Source organism: Neofelis nebulosa, chromosome 4 (assembly GCF_028018385.1).
Source record: "Neofelis nebulosa isolate mNeoNeb1 chromosome 4, mNeoNeb1.pri, whole genome shotgun sequence".
In the NCBI taxonomy this organism is placed as follows: Eukaryota; Metazoa; Chordata; class Mammalia; order Carnivora; family Felidae; genus Neofelis; species Neofelis nebulosa.
Window position 1 is genome coordinate 37,724,156 of NC_080785.1, and position 19,243 is coordinate 37,743,398.

General features: G+C 39.3%; 1 long non-coding RNA gene across 2 annotated transcripts in view; it reads right to left on the reverse strand.

Moving 5' to 3' along the window:
• LOC131509114 (uncharacterized) overlaps window positions 1-19,243 on the reverse strand; it is a 66,295-nt gene that overhangs the window by 21,795 nt on the left and 25,257 nt on the right. The window contains exon 3 of one of the 2 annotated variants that reach the window (XR_009260298.1): window positions 10,333-10,466. The exons of the other annotated variant lie outside the window; for it this stretch is intronic. This is a non-coding gene — a long non-coding RNA (uncharacterized LOC131509114). Of the gene's footprint in view, window positions 1-10,332; window positions 10,467-19,243 lie in introns of those variants that run through there. 2 annotated transcript variants of the gene reach the window in all.

Below are 19,243 nucleotides of genomic sequence, written 5' to 3' on the forward strand. Positions count from 1 at the left end.
CATCATACCTTTGTAATATATAAGCTTATTTTGGTTTTCTTGTTTTGTTTTTTCAATTTGTTTTATTTACTGGAGGAGGGGAGAGGGAGGGAGAAAACACAAGCAAGCAGAGAAAAGGGATAGAAGGCAAGAGAGAAAGAATTTTAAGCAGGCTCCATGCTCAGTGTGGAGCCTGACCCAGGGCTCAATCTCACAACCCTGGGATCATGACCTGAGCTGAAATCAAGAGCTGGAAGTCCAACCAAGTGAGTCACCAAGGCACACCTATAATCTTATTTTGGATAAATTTTGCCACATGAATCATCTCAGAGATGGTCCATAGTCTCAGTTAACTTCAGAAAAAAGGGAAAATGAAATTAAGCAATCCAAAGACCATGTAGAGCTCCTCTGTTCCAGGATCTTTGTCTCCTTCTAACCGTGCCTTACACTGAAGTTCTTTTCTCCATCTGATGACTCCTTTGCAGATGCATCTCACTCAGCTCAGTAGAAGCCACAGGTAGATAACTACTCAGGTGATAAGACTTTAAGGCATCAGGAAGATCTCTATATAAAAATATTGTCTCTCACCCCACGGTCTCTTGTGCATGAAATTCTACCATTTACTTCCATTTTTTTGAGCACCATCTTCCCTAGAAGATCCCTCTTAACCCAACAGATATGAACTGCAGAAATTTGAAAGCAGAACACATCCCAGAGATCCTAATAGTTTAGAGATGAGTAAACTTGAACCCCTAAGTGAGGAAATATTTTTGCTAGTATCAAAATCAAGTAAAAAAGCTGAGCTAAAGGAGAATCCCTGTCTCTTAGCATGATAACAACCCTGGAGCCCTGGAAGCCTGAAAAAGGAGTGTGCAGAGAGGAGAAATGAGTGAAAGTAATTTATTTGCGAAGTGATTCCAGTGAATAGGGGTGAGGAACGAGGTAGAGTAGGAAAGAAAAGAAAGTCAGTATAATAACCCTTAGTGAATGGTTTGATATGGAATACCACACAGCAGTGAGAAAGAACCAGGCACTAGCCTCCAATATAGGTGAACCCCATCGGCATAATATTGAGTGTAAGAAGTCAGACTCAGATCAGGATATGTATCTATATAAAATTCAAAAACAGAAGGAGCACAAGCTAACCTTCTGAGGTGCTCAGAATATATCTTGAACTCGGTGATGGCTACACAAATATATACATACATAAAATTCATAAAGCTATATGCTTAAGATTTGTGAAGCTTGAATAGAGACTTCTCCAAACAAGGCATCCAGATGGCCAATCGACATATGAAAAAATGCTCAACATCACCCATCATCAGGGAAATACAAATCAAAACCACAATGAGATACCACCTCACACCTGTCAGAATGGCTAACAGTAACAACTCAGGCAACAACAGATGTTGGCGAGGATGCAGAGAAAGAGGATCTCTATTGCATTGTTGGTGGGAATGCAAGCTGGTGCAGCCACTCTGGAAAACAGTTATGGAGGTTCCTCAAAAAATTAAAAATAGAACTACCCTACAACCCAGCAATGGCCCTACTAGGTATTCGTCCAAGGGATACAGGTGTGTTGTTTCAAAGGGACACATGCACTCCAATGTTCATAGCAGCACTATCAACAACAGCCAAAGTATGGAAAGAGCCCAAGTGTCCATCGATGGATGAAGGGATAAAGAAGATGTGGTATACATATACAACGGAATATTACTCGGCAATCAAAATGAATGAAATCTTGCCATTTGCAACCATGTGGATGGAACTAGAGGGTATTATGCTAAGCAAAATTAGTCAGAGAAAGACAAATATCATATGACTTCACTCATATGAGGACTTTATGACACAGAACAGATGAACACTAGGGAAGGGAAGCAAAAATAATATAAAAACAGGGAGGGGGACAAAAATATAAGAAACTCTTAAATATGGAGAATAAACAGAGGGTTACTGGAGGGGTTGTGAGAGGGGGGATGGGCTAAATGGGTGGGGGCATTAAGCAATATACTCCTAAAATCATTGTTGCACTATATGCTAACTTGGATATAAATTAAAAATAAAATTTAAAAAAAAACAGATTTGTGAAGCTTTATGTCAAGTGTGCTTCAATTTTTTTTAAAGAGAGAGAAAGAGACCATGAGCAGGGGAGAGGGCAGAGGGAGAGAGAAAGAATTTTAAGCAGGCTCCACACTCAGCACGGAGCCCGACACAGGGCTCAATCTTATGACTGGGAGATCATAACCTGAGCCAAAATCAAGATTTGGATGCTTAACCAACTGAACCATCTAGGCACCACTGCTTTAATTTTTCTAGGTCTTTTTTAAAAAGAATGCTTTATTGGGTTGACCAACACTGTTATTTCATTGTGTTATTTAGAATGAACCTTAAAAGTGCTCACCTGAGGGGAGCCTAAGTGGCTCAGTCAGCTAAGTGTCTGACTCTTGGTTTCGACCCAGATCATCATCATCTCATTCATGAGATCGAGCCCTGTGTCAGGCTCTGCGTTATCAGCCCAGAGATTTTACTTGAGATTTTCTCTCTCCCTCTCTCTCTGCCCCTTCCCCACTCACTCTCACTCTCTCTCAAAATAAATAAATAAACATCTTTTTTTAAAAAGTGCTTACCTGAGGAATGAGAGGGAGAAATATTACCCATCACACCCCAGTGCACATCAATTGAGGTTTACCTGATGGGTATTAATTTCCCCATACCTGGATGAGTGCCAAGTGGCACCCCCAGGTGTCCACACTGTGGACTCAGAAAAGCCCAAGGCAGAAAACAAGAAATGGACAGCTCATGTTTGAGATGGGGCACTGGCAACACAAGATATGGAAGTGTGCTAGCAACTGTTCTCCATGGCTATGGCAGTCAGAGGTAAAGCTGAGGAAGATGTGAAACAACAATCAAGATATGCCCGATCCACACAGACTTCCCATACATGCCAGGGACACGGTACTATAGGTGAAGCATAAACGACAAATCCTGGTGGGTGTAAAAAGGGTAACCCTAGTGAAAACAATGGACAAATGACAAGAAAACATGATTATATCTCAAATAAAATATATCCCACTTGGTCTTGTGATGCTTTTTTTTTTAATTTTTTCATGTTTATTTATTTTTGAGAGAAAGAGAGACAGAGTGTGAGTGGGGAAGAGAGAGAGGGAGACACAGAATGAGAAGCAGGCTCCAGGCTCTGAGTTGTCAACACAGAGCCTGACGCAGGGCTCAGACTCACAAACCGTGAGATCATGACCTAGTCCAAAGTTGGATGCTTAACCGACTGAGCCACCCAGGCACCCCGGTCTTGTGATGCTTTAAATTCATTGATCCCCATAGGGAAAAGCACTGTGTATGTATGGGAAAGAGAGAGAGGCGGAAGGGGTGGTATTGCATTCTTCACAGCCTTCCCTTTTCACAATGAGGCACTAACTAGTAGGTCCAAAATTAGAGCAAGATCAATATCAGTGGAGATAAATTGACCAATGAGAAGATGCCTTTAATGACAGAGTAAGAGAGCTGAGAAAGAGTTTTAGATTAATTTCGGGATTTCCCAATAATCAAATACGCTGCAGTGCAGGCACTAAAACTTCATTAACTACTTATAAAAGTTCCCTTTTGCAGCAAGTAACTTTGAGCACTTTGTAACTTTCTTTAGAGTAGGGGGAAGGACTGAGAAATGTGTTCCTTAGCAATAAAATTAAGTACATTTATATAAATTAGTCTCTCCAAGGGATCCCAATTATATCACTGCCTTGACTCTCTAGCAGGACTCAGCTGCTAGAATAACACCTTAAATCTGCTATAGCAAAACTTACCACAAGCAGAAAAAAATAAGAGGCTGTGTGAATCACACAAACCTATGTTATGGATACCGTTCTTGCCTGACTGTAACCAACCTCTATTCATCCCTTCCTCCTTTCTGTCAGGTAGCCCTCTTCCACAAACAGCACACATAATTCAGTCCTGATATGACTCTTATATAGCTTAAACCAAAGAGAACATTCCATTTTCCTAGGCTCTATTATTAGTTCAGTGTGTCATTCGAACATGGTACACCAGCATTTCCTCTTCTTCCTTCGAATGTTTTTCTGGGTGATTAGAAAACCAGAAACTGAGGGGTACCTAGGTGGCTCAGTCGGCTGAGCATCTGATTTTGGCTCAGGTCATGATCTCATGGTTCATGAGTTCAAGCCCCAGTTGGGTTCTGTGCTGACAGCTCAGAGCCTGGAACCTGCTTCAGATTCTGTGTCTCCCTCTCTTTCTGCCCCTCCCCCGCTCACTGAGGGTGAGCATCCCTGAGGATGCAAATATAGAGGAAAGGAGAGTGAAAAGAACATGGGCTGAGGCAATGATGAAGCCCAAAACACCTCTCGACTTGTAATATGGGGCCAACAATTGTCTGTGTTCTTTAAAAGAACTCGCCCTGTGTTTTATGTTGTTGCTGACTCATGTATTTTGCTTTGTTTTGTTTCTATTTTTAATAACTTTGACCCTTCATCAAATAAAGACTGGATGAGCCAAATACCAACTGCTTCCATGAAATACAAGCAGGACACCCTGGCATTTCCATTCACTAATGAGGTTTATCATCATTTTCTGTAATTTTTGGAGTTAGATGGGATATTTCCAAATTAATTAGAATAAAATACATTTATTTTCAGATAACTGACTTGCTTACCTATTCCTGTTTTGTGCAAATATTGTTATAAATTCCAGTTCCAGTAAGGGGCCGCTGAAACTACCCAAATTCATCCAAAACAGCTCTGAGGTTCTTATCTGCGGCAATATCTTGGCCTAGAATTTCATCTGAGCTAAGAGACTAGACAGTAAAGGAAGTTGCATTATTCTGTTTTTCATTTGTTTTTAAACAGTCTGAGTAACTAAACACATATAAGCATGATTCTGGTTAATGATTGAGTTTAATGTAAAAGGGAATTTTGTTTCTCCTCTTTATTGCAAAGCTTTTCACTTAGGAATTTTTTTAAATGCTGTTAAACTAAAGTAGAACAAACACCAAAAAGCCTCTTACCACCAAATCCTTATTATAAGTGTGTGTATAATACATATACATGTTCATATATATATGTATATGCAGTTATATGTATTGAAATTATTTTTAACTGGACATTAGTTATCTGTTTAAAGGGTTTTACAAAACCACTAGCTTTAAAAAAAACTGCATTTCACATATTTTTAGCATGAATCAGCTCTGGTTTTCCATTGTCTTTCTCTGTGTCCTTAAATCTCTAATTGTGCATTGATGTTTTGGTAGAAAAGCAAGTTTTCTTGAAGTCTTCAGGAACTCACAAGTCCCTCCTTCACTTTGTATGTCTCTCTGTGCTATGCTTTTACCTGTTCTTCTATGGTAATTTAGAAAGAGGATATTCTAAAGTTGATTTTTAGCAATAAAGTTTTGCTTTATCAATGGCCTGCTTTTGCTTTACTTTAAAACAACTCAATACAACATTATCTATTTTACAGATTTCTAAAAAGCTATTTTGTGTTGTTGTAAGTATGAGTCATTACCACTTCTATGTGAAGAAAAATTAAGATGCTGAAATAAGTGAACATATTGGTCATTTCTTCTGCCTCCAACCAAATGTATAAAATTGGTAAGTGTGACTGATAAACTAGATTGACTTTAAAATAAACAATAATTTCACTTTAGACCTCAGCTTAGAAGGATATCCCTTCTGGCTTCTCAGAGAGAATACAAGTGATAATTATAGTTCGAATAGACTAGGTTATGCTACATTAACAAGTAATCCTGAAATCTCAGTGGCTTAAAAAAAAATCTCAGCTTATTTTTTGCTCACACTATATGTCCATAGTAGCTCACCTAGGTCTGCTCTTCATTGTCCTCAGGAGTCTGACTAATGGAGCAGCCACTGTTTCGAATGCTGTTAATCCCTTTGGCAAAGGGAACAGAATGTGGCAAATTACCCAGTGGCTCTCAAAGTATCCATCCACCTAGAAGGTTTTGTTCACATTTTAACGACCAAAGCAAATCTCCTGACCACTCCAAGAAGACAAGGAAATGTAATCCCAAAATGCCCTGCAGGAGAAACCAAAAATAACTGGCAATAGCATTAATGACTACCACACCACCACACATAAATTCCTTCATTTTCCTGCTACAAATCTATAAACTTTCTTCTCCAGCCATCTTCTCATCCTTCCCTACCATAACAGAAGTCCTTCCTCTTAACAAGGTTTACCCTTCCTCATCTGCCCCTATCATCTCAGGACCCAGCTCTATGGATTATACCCTCTCTCCTATATCTTCAACTGCTTGTGTTCTACCTCCTCCCATTAGAATTTATATTTGCTTTTTCTAATTTAAAACATAATAATTCACCCTTCTCATTTCTTTTTCTCCCAACCATCACTCTGCCTCACTCCTCTCACAGTCATGTTTTTTAAAAGGGATGCATACCTTCCTACAGCCATTTCCTCAACTCCTATTCACACCTCAACCTGCTAGATCTGATTCTACATTCACCACTCTATTGAAACCACTTTTACTAAAGTCACTAATGACTTCCTTGTTGCAAAACCTCAAGTGCACATTCTAGTTCTCATATTACTCAAATCTTGGCAGGAACATCCACTCCCTCCTACTCCTGAAAATGCTTTCTTGATTTGACTTTGTAATACTACTTTCTTGACTTCCTTCCTACATCTCCAAGGGATTCTGTCTCAGTCATTCTGAATGAACCTCATTCTCCACCTGTTCTTGGGCTCTTGCTCTTACCCAACATTAGTCTCATCAATATGGGTGATACCATTCATTCCCATGATTTCAGTTATCATCTATAGACTGAGGACACCCAAATCTGGCCACAAAGTACTGGTACAATTTCAGTTATCCTGCCTACAACACTACCCTTTCAGTGCTTGCCTCTGTTCATGCAGCAAATATTATCTAATTTCCAGATATAACAGATCTGATTCATAAGAAACCAGTCAACTTTGAAGCCAAAAATGAAAAAATAAAAACTAACATATAATCTTTTATTAGCACTTATCTAGATAATAACCTATCTGGTATGTTTGTTTAATATCTCTTTTTCCCTGGGCTATCAGATAGTGATAATGGCCCCTCTCTCTCTAGGGCCTGACACAGTGGGTGCTCAATAAACAGTTACTAACTATTGTTGAAATTCCAACTTCTCACCTAAGTATCACCCTTTTCAAACATCCTTTCTGGATAGTCTGGTATACATATGCAGGTGTATCAGAGTGCAGGGCCTACTAAAAATTGTCCTATCTTATTACACAGAACAATATGCTGCTATTCAAATAAAAAAAAAGATAAGCCACAATTATTAATCTGAATAGACTAGGCTGCACTGCAATAACAATCAATCCTAAAATATCAGTGGCTCAAAAAAAATCAGGTTTATATTTTTTCAGGCTACATCTCTACTGATGCCTTCCACCAACAGAAGCTGCAAGACAAGTGTTATATACTGAATTATGTCCTTCAAAATTTGTATGGTGAAGCCCTTAATATAACTAAATTTGAAGATAGGGCCTTTAAAGAGGTAACTAAGGTAAAATGAGGTCAGAAGGGCAAAGTCCTAATCCAATAGGATCTGTGTCCTTATAAGAAGAGGAAGAGACACTAGGGGTATATGTGCACAGAGGAAAGGTCATGTCATGGCAAGAAAGCCACTTGTAATTGAAAAAGAGGGGCATCAGGAGAAATCAAACCTACTAGCACACTGAATTTGGCCTTCTAATCTCCAGAACTATAAGAAAATAAATTTCTGCTATTTAAGCTGCCCAGTCTGTGCTATTTTTAAATAACAGCCCTAACAAACTGATATGAGCAGTAAAAATTAAAAATTCACTGGTGCCAGTAATCCTATTCATGCTGGGAAGCTGCCCTGCTCCTCTGAAGTTCCAAGGATCAACACAAGGAGCAATTTTCATCCATTGTCATTGACAAGAATGTGATGAAGGACATGGTAGATGATCTCGCTTTCCAGATGAGACCCAAGACCTTCCAAATAGTCACTCTACCCATTAAGACCACTCTTCTCCTGGGGATAGTACCGAAAATGCCTGAGGGAGCAATTCGATAGAAGGCAAACAAGACCTAGCAACAGGACATAAGCAGATCTTAACTTGAGAGGGAGAGAATTGCCCTGGAGGATCTAAATATTCCTCCCCTTAAGAAGAATTTTTTGAAATACTCCATTTCCTCACTAATAGGAATAATAAAAGTGTTTGGCCCTTGGTCATAGTCCACTCCATCCCTCTCCTGGCCTACCTTCTTTTTTTTTTTTTTTTTTTTTTAACCTTCTTCTTCTGGGCTTCCTCATGCTTCTCCTGACTGCACAGGCTCTACACTGAGACATGCTCCACCAGGGTCACCCGGGGAAACCTTATCTGTCTCACTGATCCCTTTCAGCTCTAGATTAATGAGTTAGTTTTTCTACACTAGACTTAGCAAATCACACCTCCAATTCTGGGCCAAAAATTGAATGCTGTCTTTTAAAAATAGTAAGTTATCATATGTTACTATATACTCTGTCACTGCATTTGTACCAAAAATATGACAACTTTTCATTCTGCATATTCTTATATAAGGCATAGATATTACCTTAATTATGCTACAAAATAGAACAATACTATTGATACATTGTCCTTATAAGGTCATCTACATTGAACATCAAAAAGCAAATGCTCTGACAGATCAATTTTTTGAATCCTGTGATAAAATAGCAATGATTTTATTATCACTAATAAAAAAACCTGAAATATACAGTTATGATTTCTTTTCCTTGGAAAGACAGAAGAATCTCAATCTAAATTCTATCTATGTGAGCCCAGACATAAGGAATGTGACCAACAGCAGTTATCATGAAGACTCTTTCAAATCAGCTCCCATCTGGTTCTGGTGAAGTCTCTGGTTTACTCAGAAGGTACTATTGCCTCCCAAAACAGACTCAGGAAACTCCTGGACCAAAGAAGATATAGTTTGATGGAACAACAGCTCTGGGGGTGGGATACTGGGGGAAGCACCAAGCTTCCCTGATAAAATACTTGATTTATTATCAAGCTATTGTTGACACATCTCTACTCTTTGAAAGTTATCCTAGAACTGCCTCTAATCCGGTGCCTGCTGCTCCCTTACCTATTTTGCTTCCTATTTGTCTTCTCATTTTGTCTCATAACAACATTATTGATTGTCGCATTCTCTAGCCCATTTCCTTTTTTGAACTTTCTGTCCCTAAGAGATTGTCTAGTGTGTCCTCTTTGTCTCACAAGTGGTTCAGGTAGAGTTCAATGGCTCACATGAATCTACCTGTCTCTGAAATCATTGCCAGTGCTATCTTTCCATAAATTCCTTACCATAGTGTCTTGGGTAATAGCTGTTCATCCCCATAACTGTGGGGCAGGAGAGAAAAAGGATGCTTTATTATGACTGACTTTACTTTGGTGCTTTTCTTTCTATCCCTGGCACTCTACTCTGAAAAAGTGGTTTCAGACATCCTTCCCCTCTTCCTAACCAGGACAACAGTTTCGGGCTCACATCCTATCCCAGCTATCTCAGCCATGACCACACACTACCTACCAGCAATGTCCCACTCCTTCTGCCAAAAAACTCAGCCACTTCTGCCGTGAGTTATGTCAGTAAAATTAACATGAATCGTGTTTCCTTTTCAACTTTGCTTACATCAGTGACTTTCCATTTCTCTAAACTCTCTTGCACTTAAACCCATGTTGTAATGTTGTAGGCCATTAAAGCAAAAGAAAACAAACAAAATAGCTTCAGGGTACTACTTCTTAAAAGCCTCAAGAATGAGGTCAAAACCAGAGTTTTGAGAGTGGCTCTTTGGAGGGGATCTGCGGTGGCTCTTATCTTGAAGCACATACAAATTGTCACCCCACCTCAGAAAGAAGCATCACATAATAGCTCCTCTCTGCAGCCGCCTCTCTCAGTTGTTGCCTCCCCTGCAATGCTGCTTGCCACCTTGCTTCTGCAGGACCTTGGAGGAGGTCTCTGCCCCTTCCCTCAGAGGCACCCATTTCAGGTTGCCATCTCACAGTGACTGAGGTTTTCAGCTGTCACTCATTCACTCTGTGCATCCAGGAGTGTGATTACAATGCAGTTCTCTCTGTGAATAAACAATGTCAATCTGCCAGTTTCTGAATTTGCCCTGTGGAGGTCAGTCCCAGAAAAACTTTTTGCTCTCTCTACAAAGCTTCTTTACTCAGACTTGTGCAAATAGCTACTACTTATTATCCCTCTTAGTAAAGGAAGGAAGGAGGAAAATAAAGAAAAAACTATTACATACATGGATCTGAACACATATATTGATATCTGAAGCCAAGAAGTATGCTACGTGTTCGCACATGCATTTTTATTTTTGCAGAAAATAGGTCTGATTTGAGCACTGTTCTGAATCCAAAATCCATATTCTTCTGAATATATCATGCAGCGAGGCATCATATAGAGCTGATGTCTGTCCCTTTAAGAAATGGAGGAAGAAAAATATGGGATGAGCGGCCACTGGGCTAAAAAGAATTGTGTGTGACAATTCTATGGTTATTCCAGTTTCTCACTAACTTTGCTTCAACAAGTCTCTTGTTCATTTATCTTTTGCCTATATAGTATGATCTGAGGGACCAAAAAACGTCTCTTCCACCTTTTGATGCCAATGCCTGAAACTTTAGCCTCACTCCCCTCCATTCTACTTGGATAAAGGATCTGTAGTCATCAAGAATTCCCACGTAAAATAAAATGTTACATCGATCCTGGGATATATTCGCCAATAGTCAACAGTCACCTGCTTAACTGCTTAACTGATGACTTAACTGAATGTGTATTTGTTTTACTATTTGATACAGTGAACCTCAGTAATAGGGACTCACTAGATAGCTTACTTTTCGTGAGGAGGAAGAAAAAGAAAAGATGGAGGAAGTTAAAAATCTAAAGCCCAAGGCACTAAAGAGGTACGAGCAGCTTGGAGAAAACGGTCAAGGGCAAGTACAACCCAATTACCATCAAGGTGGGAGAAGGTGGTAGAAAGAGGAAAATAGAAGGGTACCAAACTCCATTTTAGCCCAAAGGACAACCCCACCCAAACTGATTGGGGGAGAGGAGCTAGAACAACTAGCAAAAGGGAAGAGAAACTGGGCACAACAGCCTCCTGACCTTACCTCTATTACAGAACACATACCATTCTCTGTTGAAATTGTCCATTTATTTGCCTGCACCAACCTTTAGATCATGGGTTTTAGAAGACAGGAGCTCTGTGCCTGTTTCATTTGTGTGGGACCAGAGCCTCGTACACTGCCTGGCATGCAGCAGAGGTTCAATGCATGTTCAGAGGATGAATGAATGAAATCAGTTTCCCTTCTTCCCTATTTCTCACACATAAAATCTTTGCGGTGAAGAACCAGATATACTTCATATGTGATGGAACTTCAGTTGTGTGTTCAGTATTCTTAGAGGTTCTAGGACTCTTTGATAAATATAAACTGTGTCATTTATAGAAAAACAAATATATTTCCCTAGAAATGTGGTAATGTCCAACATCTAACAAATACTGTTTTGGTGATAATTATTATTATTTGTAATCAGCATTTTACTAATTTTAGGGGTCTTTATTTATGGTTAAGCATGCTTCCTTACATATTCTAATTTTATATAAATCATTTAAATCAAACTCTGTCCTGACATCTACTACATTATACTTTAATATACATAACACAGATGTAGATGAAATATAGCTAATGATTCCAAAACAGTTCCTCTAGACACGCTATATATTTTAAATTTAATTTCCTTCTTATGTACCAGGGGAAAATGTATGAGTTTTTTTCCCATGCATCTCTCTTTCCTCATTATCAAAGTGTTCACACGGAATTATTTTTAAAAGGCAGCATTTAGTATTCAATCAAATAATAAGGAGAACGTGTTCCTTCCCAGTGGTTTAATAATAATTCTTGCATCACCAACCCTGAATATTCATGTTATGGAAATGTGTCCTACTTCTATAGATTTCATCACTGTCAGCTGGTGCCACAGCAGAACACAGGAACAGTTAGTCAGTCTAAATACATTCAGGATTTCAGCAATTACCAAAATGTCTTCCCTGACTTACTATCAATAATTCAACTTTTGAGGAATATAATACTGAGACAAAGGAGGCTAACCAATAAATATTCTGCTATTCTTCAGAAAACAGCAATCTAACTGCACAAAATTGTGATATCACTTGACTCAAGTCTTACTTCAGCTATATCTGTATGACATAAAGATGACTGAACAATTCAGTGGGGGAAATAAATCAATCAGGACAGTTGTTTTGGTTTTTTTTCTCTTTAGGTAAAGTGACTTATAGCATATTTATTTTCCCCCATTTTGCTGTTAGAACACAGCTTGTCAATGATCTGATATTCGTCATCCTCATTCCTCAAAACGTATATTAACCAGACTTTACCCTCAATTCTGTTGGCAGTATGATCTTGGGCTAGTCACTTACTCTCTCTAGGATTTAGTTTACTCATCTGTAAAATGTCAAAGTTGGATTGGGTTGGGGTCAACAAACTTGTTCCATAAACAAATAATAACTATTTTAGGCTTTGTGAGACATACAGTCTCTGTTACAACTATTTAACCCTGCCATTTCAATGCAAAAGCAGCCACAGATAATATGTAAATGTATGAGCATTTCTGTGTTCCAATAAAATATTAATTATAAAAGGAGGCAGGCAGCTGGGGGGCGCCTGGGTGGCGCAGTCGGTTAAGCGTCCGACTTCAGCCAGGTCACGATCTCGCGGTCCGTGAGTTCGAGCCCCGCGTCAGGCTCTGGGCTGATGGCTCGGAGCCTGGGGCCTGTTTCCGATTCTGTGTCTCCCTCTCTCTGCCCCTCCCCCGTTCATGCTCTGTCTCTCTCTGTCCCAAAAAAAAAAAAAAAAAAAAAAAAAAAAAAAAAAAAACGTGGAAAAAAAAAAAAAGGAGGCAGGCAGCAAAACAAGGTTTGGCTTTGTACAGTAGCTTGCCAATTCCTTTCAGGACTTTTTCAAATCCATGATTCTACATGTTAGATACATATAAGGCCCCTTAACACAAGGGGAAATGAACTCATCTAGTCCCTCAGTGACTTAGAATTAAGGAGCCTAGAAATTCTCTGCTACAGAAAAATTCCTTTGAAAAAATCAAGTAGCCCTAAGTAAACCCAAATGATTAACAGATGGACAAAAATTCCTCAATTCTGGCTAGTCAGCACACCTTTTATTGGTACCCCAGGATACAGACTCTATGAAATCCAGGCCAAGTCTCCAGGATGTTTCTTGATGAGGAGAGAATATGCTTACAAAAATGACAGGATTTCACTCCAGGTTTTGTTGCTTTTGACTGCACTGAAGGAACTAATCAGCAGTAAAACAAGTATTAGGTCACACTATAGTTTCAAACTTAGAGGAAAAAAAGAGAACCACTTTTGAATCTCTATAGAGCACCTATTTCACTGAGTAGCACAGGTGGGGAAAAGTCTCAGAAGTCAAGGTCATAAATTAATCCCTTGTGAATGTCTGTCTATGAAGGTCTGTAGCTTCATCCTATTCCACCACTATGAAACAACACACAAACGCAAAGGACACAGCTTGACATTGCTTGTCTGTGGAAACCTAGTAGATAAACTCTATGCTGAAAGATGATTCTGTCATATTCAAATAAGTTTACAATGTTTATAGGAGTATGATAACTGCCCAAGAAACGTGTCCACAACAATCACAATGATCAAGAATCCCAGAATAATAAAAGAAAGGACAGAGTCCATTTGGTTTACAGCAGGGTTTCTCAATCTTGGCAGTACTGATATTTGGACTGGATGATTCTTTGCTGCAGGGGGAAAGACGGCCTTTGCATTGTAGGATGCAGAGGGTATAGATGGAGTAAAAGTAACTCCTTTTCCTTCCCTCAGTCATAATAAACAAAAATGTTTCCATACACTGATAGATGTCCTGGGCTGGGGGAGGAGAAGGCAAAATCACACCTAGTTGAGAATCTGGGATTACAGAAACGTAAGATATTGAATTTGCCATAAATCATCATCCATGCTATAGGAGTCAAGTAGTACCCCAGACCAAAACTGATATTCACAAATATTTTATTACAATGACTTCCCAGGTCCTTTCTGACTATGTATCTCAGAATACCCAGACGACAATGAAGTGGAGGGGACATTATCTGGAGAAAGAGCACGACTGTCTTTGTCCTTTGTCCTTAGCATTATCTAACCCTTGCCCAGTGGCAGTGTTTCCATTTCTAAATTTTACTCACATGGAAATCAGACCCAACTCACTATGTATCCCGCTTAACTCTTAGATTATTGTTCATGATTGCTTGCTCCAGTTATCAGTAAAAAGACCTACAGAGCCTTAGGCCATAATTCAATGGCCTAGCATGGAGAGCCTGTATGAATCTGGGTTCTTAAATCCCTAATCTCAAACTTTGTCCCAGGACCTGCATCTCTTTTAATTCTTGCACTACCTAAATCCCTGTCTGGCTTCCATAGTCTTCTTAGGCAATACTGCCTATACTCTAGACCTCACTTCTGGGTCCCTACTACCTGCTACACACTTCCCAGCTACCACAAACTATTTGTTGAGACTTCACTGGGTCATTTCCTGCTAACATCTCTTTTCTGTCCTTGTGGGTAGAATCTTGTGGTTCTACTCTATTTCTGTGTTCCACTTATCTCTGTTCTGTGGGGTTTCACTGTTGGGTTCTGGCTATAAAATCAAATCATTTATGTCAATGGAATAATAATCATAGAGGAAAGAGGGGAGAAGCAGTTGTGTAGTTACTTCCAAGGCATCCCACCTTGAAAAGCTTCTTGGTATAACTTGACAACCAGAACTCTGATTATTAAAAGAAAAATCATCACAAGATATACTGTTATAGATATGAGGCCTTCCAACATCCTAAGTCATGCAGAAGTTTCTACTGGTCTCTAATATTATAAGTAAAGAGAATAAAATCATAAAGTCACTAAGGTAAAATGAGCTATGAATGGTTCTTCTCTGCATGGAAAATAAAAATAGTAGAGGGGCACCTGAGTACCTCAGTTGGCTGAGTGTCTGACTCTTGATTTCAGCTCAGGTCATGATCCCAGGGTGTTGGGATCGAGCCCTGTGTTGGGCTCCATGTTGCTTAAGAGTCTCTCTCTCTCTCTCTCTCTCTCTCTGTCCCTCTCCCCAATTCATGCTCCCTCACTCTCTTAAAAATAAAAAAATAGAGAGAGAGATAATAACAAATGGAAACAAAATACAAGATATTAATTTTAAGTCTTACACAAAATCATATTTGACTTCAATATGAAGGGCAATAATATTCATTCATGTTCAATTACAAATGTAGGTATGTATATTAATGCACCCTTGCTTCAACAGTCACATGTCTAGGAAGAGTTTACACTTCATAGTGATAAAGATCACTAAGAATGGTTTAAACACAAAAATCATTTTTAGTTCACCTCTGAGGTGAGATTAAGGACAAAGTCTGCTTTCTTGCCTTGTGCTGCATACAATAAGGACCAATCCAAAATATCTGAATTATAAACATCCTAGACAGTGCAGCCATAACCATAGACATGTAGAAACCAAAAGCTGGCAAAGAGAATAGCATGGGCCAGGATCCCAGGGGGTAGGGGGCTGGAGTGAGAGCAGAGACAGAGGGGGCTCACCCAGCTGAATGCCAAGAGTATGCAAGGTTGGCTGCTAATTAAATCCTAATGACAGAGGTACTTTCCCAATGCTCAGGGGAGGTTACTTCCACAGAGGCATCTAGGATGGAATCCAGCAGTAGGTAGAGACGATGGCAATGCTACGGTTCAAGGAAAATCCACCTGGTTGGAAGCACATCCCTAGCCAATAGCTCAAAGGGTGTAGATAGTGAAAGGAATAAGAAATGTGAGATTGACAAGTTCTAGAATGGCCGTCATGCCTCAGTCAAACATCATGGGTTCCAAATCAAGTCTTGATGGGAAAAGAAGTACAAATCACCAATAAGGTCACAAATCCAGGAAGTCAGTTTCTAGAATCCATTCACTGTAAAGAACGAAGCTCTAGTTGAGTCTTCTTCATTCACTCATTTATCCAATCCTTTGCTCACTAAATGCATACTAAAAACATCTACAAAACAATGCTAGACACTGTTACTAGCCCTATGGATTCAATGGAGAAAAATAAGCATGGTCCTTGTCCTTACTCAAGAAGAGCTTTGCTAGAAATGTTTGGGGCTTAAGTAATTGTAAATATATAGGTTAAAAAAAGTTTATCAAGATAAGGCAGTAAGTGCTAGCAAGATTAAGCTGCCTGTGCCTTTGAAAGAAATATGCTCCAGGCCACAGACAGCCAAATTGGTAGCAAGAAAAGAAATGTGGTCCCATTACCTTATACATAACAAACAGAGGGGCGCCTAGGTGGCTCGTCAGTTAAGCATCCGACTCTTGGTTTCAGCACAGGTCATGGTCTCACTGTTCTTGAGTTCAAGCCCCACATTGGGATCTGTGCTGACAGCACGTAGCCTTCTTGGGATTCTCTTTCTCCCTCTTTCTCTGCTCCTCCCCTACTCATGCATATTCTCTCTCTCTCTCTCTCTCTCTCTCTCTCTCTCACTCTCTCTCTCTCTCTCTTTCTCTCCCAAAATAAATAAATAGGGGCGCCTGGGTGGCTCAGTCAGTTAAGCGGCCGACTTCGGCTCAGGTCATGATCTCGCAGTCCGTGAGTTTGAGCCCCGCGTCGGGCTCTGTGCTGACAGCTCAGAGCCTGGAGCCTGTTTCAGATTCTGTGTCTCCCTCTCTCTGACCCTCCCCTGTTCATACTCTGTCTCTCCCTGTCTCAAAAATAAATTTTAAAAAGTTAAAAAAAAAAACAAAATAAATAAATAAACTTAAAAAATTTTTTAATTAAATAAAAAATAAATGGAGGCCATGATTATGATGATGATGATGACGATGATGATGATGATGGTTATGTAATTGTTTCAGGCTCTGACCAAAAGATTGAAATCATATTAGTTATTTAAACACAAAGAAATTAATAAAAAGAGTTGTTAATTTGGTAAAAATTATAAATTAGGGACTAAAAAGATAAAAAAAAGAACTCTAGGGTATCATAAATACAGTAACTGTAAAACATAGCTGCCATCCCTAACTTTGCAGCAACAAAGAAAATTTGGAATTATAAACAGTCAGAAGCCTGGAGGGGAGACTTCATAGTGCTGAAACTCACACTTCTGAGGAGGTGGGGATATTCAGAAGGGTGGGGAACCTGAGCTCAGAAGGAAGAGAAGTCTTAAAGGTCTGGGCCTTTAAGAGGGGGAGGGGTGCTGGGGTCTCTAAGGACTGGCTCTATGGCCATTGGGGAAAAGCTATGAACAGGACTCAAACTGCTGATAGTGGAACTCACTGCTGCTGCAGGGGTGAAGAAGTGTTGCTGAGGTGTTATTCATGGGAAAAGAAGGCCAACAGAAAGTAAATAGGAAGAAAAACAGAAACAACAGCAAAGAGGAAGGAGCATGTTCCATCCACCTCCTCCAGCTTGCAATCTCTCTCTAGCACCCCCCACTGTCAGAGCTTAACCAACTGACAAATCAGAAACATGACTTGTAGACACCCAGCCCAGTATCAAAAAGCAAAATATGGAACAGTGGGTTTAAAGCTGAGAGATGATAGTTTAATAACCAGTCCAACCAAGGCAAGTTCTTTATGTTTTTGAGACACAGTTTGTCAAATTAGGACACTAATGTCTACCACAAGAAGATGTCTTAAGAATAAGACAAATGTATATAAAGCACTTTACACAGTGCTTGACAAAATCCATTATTTCACAATTAATGGTTTCCACTCCTGATTCATCCTCCCAAGTACATCTGCCACCCCCTTAAACAACGACTCTGTAGAACTCCATGTGTGGCCTCATCTATTGCCAGAATATGTCACAGCAGGAAAAATCTATTTATAAGACCTCAACCAACAGGGAGCTCTTCTAAGTTGGGGACCATATTTGGCTCTTATATTTTCATTTCCATTCCTCCCTGTCATTCTGGAAATCTGGCAAAAAAAAACCGAAATCACCTATATTTCCTTGCCCTTGCCACCATCAATTCAATAGATCAGCTTTCCATTAAGATATATTCAAATTCCTTCAGTATACTTCAAGAAAAGTTCTAGAAAGATTTCAAACTTGATTCAACACACTTTACTCTAAAGAACAGTATTCACTATCTTGTGTCCTGAAAGAATCGCATGCCCAAAAAGCAAACACAGGAACCCACTACCATTTTTCTAATGTTCTCAATCCCGCGGCAGCATTCCAGACAACAGAGACCTTAAGACTAGGAAGGAGAGTTATTAAAGGTAGAGTTGATGCTTTATGGCACATTTTAGAAACAAAAGTCACCATGTCCATGAATGGCCAAAAAACCAACTCCTACATAAAAGAAATATACAGCTCTTCTGCTATTTTGCCTAAAACCATGGGTTCTTAATAGTTCATTCCCTTCCTGATCCAAGGCTCATGTGGTTCTATCTTTATTAATTATAAGACCTTAGGATATTTTCTTCAACCTCTAAGCCTCATTTAATTAAAATAGCATTCTTAACATTATCTCATAAGTTTGTTGTACGAATTAGATAAAACAATACATGTTCGAGGCAAGACAGGAAACAAGGAGTAGTTGCTTACTGGGTACACAGTTTTAGTTTTGCAAGATGAAAGAGTTCTGGAAATCTCTTGGACAGCAATGTAAACATATGAACTGTACATTTAAAATGGTTACAATGGTAAATTTTATGTTCTGTGTTTTTTCCACAATTTTTAAAACTGTTTATTAAATTAATGTATGACTAAAAAGTTCCTATCACATGCATAGGTGCACACACACACACACACACAGAGAATAAACATTCATCACTCATCACAATGCCTGGCACATCATAAGCATTCAAATATCTATAAGGTTCTGTCTCTTTCCCCTTTGAGCCTTCCAACAATCTCCTGACTTCAACTTCACCTGCATGAATTTCTAATTTCTCCCCCTCTGAACACTATATAGGCTTATTTACATTCCATCCAGTGCTGTTCCTTAACATTTCAGGGTGGGCATGCTTTATCTTGCCAAGTAGATTGTCAGCTCCTACAGAAAAGGAACCATCTTTTATATTTCTTCTATGTTCCCCTCCATGTCCAATTTAATCTTTGCATTAACTGTTGAATGAGGGTCTACTTAAAA